Source organism: Halichoeres trimaculatus, unplaced genomic scaffold (assembly GCF_033239565.1).
Source record: "Halichoeres trimaculatus isolate MK-OKI-2021-1 unplaced genomic scaffold, fHalTri1.1 fHalTri1_scaffold_2, whole genome shotgun sequence".
Taxonomy (NCBI): Eukaryota; Metazoa; Chordata; class Actinopteri; order Labriformes; family Labridae; genus Halichoeres; species Halichoeres trimaculatus.
Window position 1 is genome coordinate 6,490,602 of NW_027437180.1, and position 6,551 is coordinate 6,497,152.

Consider the following 6,551-nt stretch of genomic DNA (forward strand, 5'->3'; position numbering starts at 1 on the left):
GAAGTATGTGGTCCTTCTCTCTCTGGCCTGCTCCGCCGCTCCAGACTGCTCCATGTTCGCGATTGGTGAGATGCAGCGGGCTCCACCTTATATGCGTGCACGCGCTCATTGCCGAGCTGGATCCACTTATGAGGTTGATAACCAGCGTCGTAAAACTGTGTAGCGAGACCGCCGGGTACCGCGCCCAGTTCAGTGAGGTAGCTCCAAGGCTATCTCGCTAGGCTTAACTTGCTTCGTAGAACAGGGCCCAGGGTGTACCCCGCCTCTCGCCCAATGACAGCTGGGATAGGCTCCAGACACCCGCGACCCTGAACATGATAAGATTCAGAAAATGAATGAATGAAATTACTTCCTTTCACAACTTTTCTGTGCCGTTGGGATAACTGATCTCTTTACTCCCATTATGGCTGTACTTCTGTTGTGTTTTTGGAAAATGCCTGACACCCACTGGCCACCGTAGTTTTCACTCAGAAACGTCAAACAGTGTTTTGCTTTCGGCGTCAGTCTTTTGGAGGTGTGATTTAAAAATTACAAATATGAAACAAAAGGTAGTCAATTACTGCACAGGGAGTGAATGTTTTTCTTACCTTCTACCCTTGCCAGCAAGCCTGAAAAAATTCAGGTAAAATTTACAGTTAAAGGAAATACTCACACTTGTGCAGTGAGCTTCTGTCCCACTTTGAAAGAAAAGTAGGATGAGGATATATCTCCACTGCAGACACAAACAATACGAGACTGATAAAGATCCATTAATCTATTTTCTGTGCAGCTTATCCTGTTTATGGTCATGTGCGGCTGGAGCCTATCCCGGCTGTCATTGGGCGAGAGGTGGGGTACACCCTGGACTGGTTACCAGTCAATCTCAGGGCTACTCATAAAGATGTTGAAGATATTATTTCTCATAGAGTACATATCCCCCTTTTTTTTCAGGCTCATACTGACACCCCTGTAGTATCATTACATGATTTACGGCTCTCAGAAAATCTCTATTCTCCTCATACTGTTGTTTTAGAAAACCTTTATTTCAGACTCTGTCTGGCACACTTTGTTTGTGTCCGAAATCATTCACTCATTCACTACTCCCTACTCAATATATGGTTATATATGGTTGTGTTTGTCTTTCTTTATGCTACGTCCATTATCATAGCTGCTCTGATTGGCTTCCACACGCAATCATCAACACGCAAAGTAACCTGTGCACTGAGCGCGCTGTGATCGGCTGATGTATCCACGCTTACTCATTGCCCAGAAACATCCCAACACAACCAAAACATCAGCATACAGGCAGAGGAGAGGGTTCGAGGCAGACACTGACACTGACACACATTTATAGAGTGGATTTTTCCTGTAAAAGTTGACATTTTATTTTTCTAGGAAAATCCTGCACCTTTAAATGCAAAGAAGGAAAAACTGCTAACGTCTCAATTAAAGGCTAACACCAATAATTACATGAACGTGGTCAAAGGAAACATGTAACTTGGAAGGGAAATGTGAACTTAGGGTTCTGTTTCATTTATCTTCCAGCTCTGTGGGTTTCAAACAGATCCTTTAGTAATTAAAGTTTAACAAAAGACTTATTTCAAAGCCCATATATGTGAAGAAGAAAGCACACAGACACTCTGAGTGTCAGTAAAAAGGGATCTCATTCCTTTTAGTCCTTTAAAAGACATGCTTCATAAATAACTCTCAAATCCTGCTCTGGGGTAGGAGTGTTTTGAGTCAGCCTGACTCCCAGGAGTGACTCAGGGATAAATACAGACCCAGCCTGGACTTTGTGCATCTTTACTGTTTTTAGCCGCCTGAGCTGAGAGCAACTGCTGAATGTTAAAGCACTGCCATTTCAGGTGACCATCAGTAACTTTGACTTTAAAGCTCAACAACGAGGCAGCGCAGTGCCTCTGTGTGTCTCTGAAACAGCGGACAGTCAAAAAGGTTTGGTATCATATTTAATGTTCTAAAAGGTTTGTTCTCTGTCTCCTCTCCTCTTGTTTCAGGCAGCCAAAGATGCAGCAGAAGACCACGAGGGCCCTGAGGAGCTTCAGATCTGACTGCCAGTTTCCTTTTATGTGTGTGTGTGAGAGTGTGTCCGTGCGTGAAAGAGAAAGAGAAAGAGAAAGACACAAAGTGTTTCCAGATGAATAAGAAGGACAGAGTTTTTTTTCAGTCAGGTGAGAAAGATGAGCAGGAGTTTCAACTTTCACATGCTTCTGAAAATGCAGCAGTTTCAGGGCCAGGACAGTGTCTGATTGAATGAATCTTTTTATGCCGTTGCTCCACATTTTAACAGGATATGGGTCACAGTGACTCTTTTTATACACGCTCTCATTACATTTTTGGGTCGTTCAGCTTTTCACTCTGGAAGCCTTGTTAAATAAATCATAAATGTCCCTGATCTGCTTCAAAGTGCTGGTCATCTCTCTGTGTGCGTGATGTTCTTGAATTATGCCTCATGTTGAATTATACAGAGCGCTGCTCCCATATGGCTGTGTATGGAAATAATAAACAATGTGACATACACGCAGCCACAGGCCGTGTTGTGACGTTCGCTGAGCGTCTCTCTTGAAATGAGTCAGACTTGGCAGCGGGCAGCGCTGTGCCAGGCCTGTCCCAGCGAGGAGAGCGGAAAAGGGGACGAGGCGGGAAAAGGGCTGACACTGCAGAGATGTCCAGGAATAGACGCGGTCAGACGGGGCAGTATTGATCAGCAGGAGGGTCAGAGGATCAGCTGGTGGAGAACGTAGATGGATCCCACGTCACAGGAGTGTACACCGTGTACAACCTTTGGCAAACACTGCACATACAGCAACGACAGATTGTGGCCTTTGAGGATGGACGGCAGGTTGTTTGTGGTGCTTTCCTCAAGACTGCAGACAGAAAAGAGATGAACTGTGATCTGGATTTAATGCTCTTCAACACAAGTGTGTAAAGATTTAAGTGTGCTGTGAGATGATCAAGATAATTATTTAAGGTTTTTAGTTTAGTTTTTTTTTTTTTTATTAGTTTTTTTTAATTAAAGAAAACTTGTCTAAATAAATAAAAACCTCTTATCTTAGGGCCTTTTAACATACCTTTTTGAAAGTTGAATGAGCTTAAGATTTGAACTCTGGTGCCTAGGGGGACTTTGGCTGCTATACATTGGGCGCACGATTTAACCACTCAGCCAAACCAACGTCCAACATTTAAACCAGATTTATAGAAACATCTTAATAAAGTCTGGAGTCTGTCTCGGCTTTTTAACTTCAGAGCAACAGTAAGTATGGAGGACTAAAACTGCCAAAGTTAAAAATAAACAAAAGTGTAAATGAAAATAAAAACTAAACCAAAAAATAAATACATAGGTTAATAAATAAATAAATAAATAAATAAAAGTAAAAATAAAGACAAAAATAAATGTGTAATACAATTAACTATCAATAAATAAGGATTTAAAAGCGCTCTGAAATGATATTTATTTATTCATTTATTTATCTATGTTTTTATTTGAGGCAGTCACTGCCACATTGAAATACAGAAGGAAATGTTATTTAAATGAGGAGGTGGTCCTAAGTGTGTCTTGGGTTGAACTGTTTGCCTACTGGTTGATCCACATGTCATTCACATGTAATATTAATTTAAAAAATAACAATTAAAAAAAAGATTTGAGAGCAGAGCGCTTTTTCCTTGTTTATTGATATTTATTTATATTTTTACTTTATTTTTTATTTTTTACCTTTTTTATTTCTTTCCTTAGGTATATTTTTCTATTTTTGTTTTAATTTTCACTTTCATTTATTTTTCATTTTGACAGTTTTGGTCCTTAACTGTGAGAAGCACAAAGAGTTGATATCAAACATTTCAGAAGGAAGAAACAGTAAAATAATCCAAATTAAAAAAAAAAAATACAGCTCAAGGTTTTGATGAATGAAAAGTGAGTTGGAAACAAGCAGTTGCCAACAGTGTTAAAAAATGCTGCCAATGAAAAAATCCATCACTCCAGTCATGAGTACAGCTAAATTGAGCATGTTTACAGCCTGGATCAAAAATGTTTGAGTGGTTAAGCTTTTTTTGTTGTTGTTGTTCTGACACAGTGTAATTCAGGGGTGGATTATTTTATACTGCACCTGTTTGGATCAGGGTGTCTAATTTGTTGTAGTGTATGAGCCTCATACAACCTGTGATGAGCTCAAGCAGAACAACCTTTTATTAAAGACCTTTGCACACTGAGTCCATTTTATCTTTAGTTAAAAGATTTTGAACTCTGGAACAAATTCAAGGATTTTAATTCAAAAGTAATAAAATAAAATAAAATTTTAAGAAAAAAAAAAAAGAGAAAGAAAAAAACCTCAATTTGACATGAAAAGTTCACCCTGACATTTTGAACCACTGCATTTTGATTACTGAGTCACTAGCAGTGTCAGAATGAGAAAATTTAAGTGTCTAAAAGGTGATTTCAAGCCAAGGCTTGCAGCTTGGAAAAGGTCTTTTCTTTGTACCACGAGTCAGCGGGCAGCGAGTGGTGGTTCCATGGTTCTTGTTTTCAGTCTGTGATGGTTTGATGGCGGGCAGGTGTGTTTATTGTAGATTCAGAGCCAATGATCAGAGGATGAAGATGACAGAGGACAGGGGGAGATCAAAAACACGCCAAGCACTTGGAAAACACACCACTGAAATGAACACAAGACACTGACAAGCAAACAGGCATCACAGAGGAGGGAGTGTGACAAACTGGATTGAAATGTGTTCAAGATTCCCTCTCTCAAGTTATTTGTGTTCTTTTTTGTCCTTTTGAAATGAAAAATTCTTGATTTCAGAAATAAAAATATTGTTTTGAAACAAAGAAATATTCATGATGTCACTTCCAGTGGTCATTTCCCAGGGATTACAAAGCCAGTGTATAAACTCAGTGCAGCAGTTTGAGGTTGGATCTTTGGTCTGATTATTTACTAGTCCATAAAGAAGTGCTGCTCATGCTCTGCCAGTGATCCTCTTCTCTGCCTTTATTTGCTCCACAGTTTTTCCATCCACAGCCCTTCAATAACTCCTTCCTCTCTTTGAGTTTCAGAGGCCCTGAGCACATTGAAACTGGGCTGGACATTTATGCTTTCTTGTTATTTTGAGAGTGAAGACTCTGACAGAGGGCGGCAATCCTGCTGTCCTCGTCTGACAGCTCTGCCTCTGTGCTCTCAGCAGCCTTTTCTACTCTCTGTTAACCCCCTCTTCCTTTTTTAACAGAGCCTGTTTGTCCGGGCTCATCCTTTGAATACGACATCCATATTTCTTTTTGTTAAGCTGTTTAAAAAATATTCTTTGTTTTAAACCAGTAAGGCTCTCAGGATGAAAAGTGTAATACAACTCCAGTCACTTGTTTGGGTTTGTTTTTTTATTGCTAATGAAGATTTTTACAAATAATTTAACTCTAAATTAGACAAACTATGTCTTGTACTGATCTGTTAAATTAAATCAGCCATGCAAGTGAAAATAACCCCACTGCTTCTGCAGACACATGAAAAGAAAACTTCAGAGCTGAGAGAACGATTGAGCATGCTGTCTCAAAGGACATAACGCAATGTTTCTTGTTTCTTTTCTACCTGAAACAGCGACATATCCCCTCTGCATCATCCTTGAACAACATGAGAAAAAAAAAATCAACGAAAGCAGTGAACAAGAATCAGAAAGAAATCAGTTGAACTCCTGAAAAGATGCCCCACAGCGTGACTGCCCTTGAGATGTTCTGCAGCTCTGCAGCAGAGAAAAATAAATCACTGAAAGAAGAACAGAGGTGACGGCCATGGCTGTCTGTAAAGAAGAATAACAGCGCTTCTCTATTTTTGATTGCAGTCAAAAAGCCTCACTGGCTGGGTTTGCAGAGGCGTCTGCAGCAAACAGGAATTTCTGTGAGTCTTAAGTAAGAGATGCAGCAACAATGTGGAGAAGAGGAGAAGTTAATGTCACCAAACAACCAGATGAACTCAGCCTGTAAGATTATATAACCAAAGCACTGGATGTCCTTTGTGCTGGCAGTGTTCAATAAGACAGATGAGATTTATTATTATTATTTCACCACAAAATCTATGACTGATTTTTAAAGCCAGTAACACAACCATTAATGAGGATGTAGTGTTTGTTTACAGTTTAAACAAATAATTTATCATTGGACATTTTAGGTTTAAAATTTAATCAGGGAAGAAAGAGTGGTCAGAGGTCTATATTTGTTTAATGATCAATTTAAAGGAGAGATCCAAGTACAGAGACAACATGTCCACTTCATCAGGGAGATTTTTGATTCTGGAGTCAGTCCATGTGCCGCAGAAATCACAAGATGAGTTAAGCCCAGATGACTTGAGTTTACATGAAAGAAGGTTGTAAGCCGGTTACCTTGAAAAAAAAACAAAGTGATGAATCATGAAACTTAAGTTAATTTAACTCAACATCTTGAGTAGTTACAATTATTGTGGAAAATCATTCTACTGAAAGTCTTTAATGAAATAAACATGATGCTTATTTGTTACAAATTGAAATATTAAGTAATGTTAAAAAACATTGCATATCACTGTAAAACATATTAAGTTGAC

The 6,551-nt window shown here is 39.2% G+C and overlaps 1 protein-coding gene across 1 annotated transcript in view; it reads left to right on the forward strand.

Annotated features, from left to right (window-relative positions):
• The window catches only part of LOC141787140 (endonuclease V-like), a 157,544-nt gene extending 154,004 nt beyond the window's left edge, over positions 1-3,540 (forward strand). Inside the window, exon 9 of the mRNA XM_074665422.1 lies at positions 1,995-3,540. The gene's annotated coding sequence lies outside the window, so the exon portion shown is untranslated. The remainder of the gene's footprint in view (positions 1-1,994) is intronic.
• Positions 3,541-6,551: the final 3,011 nt, after the last annotated feature.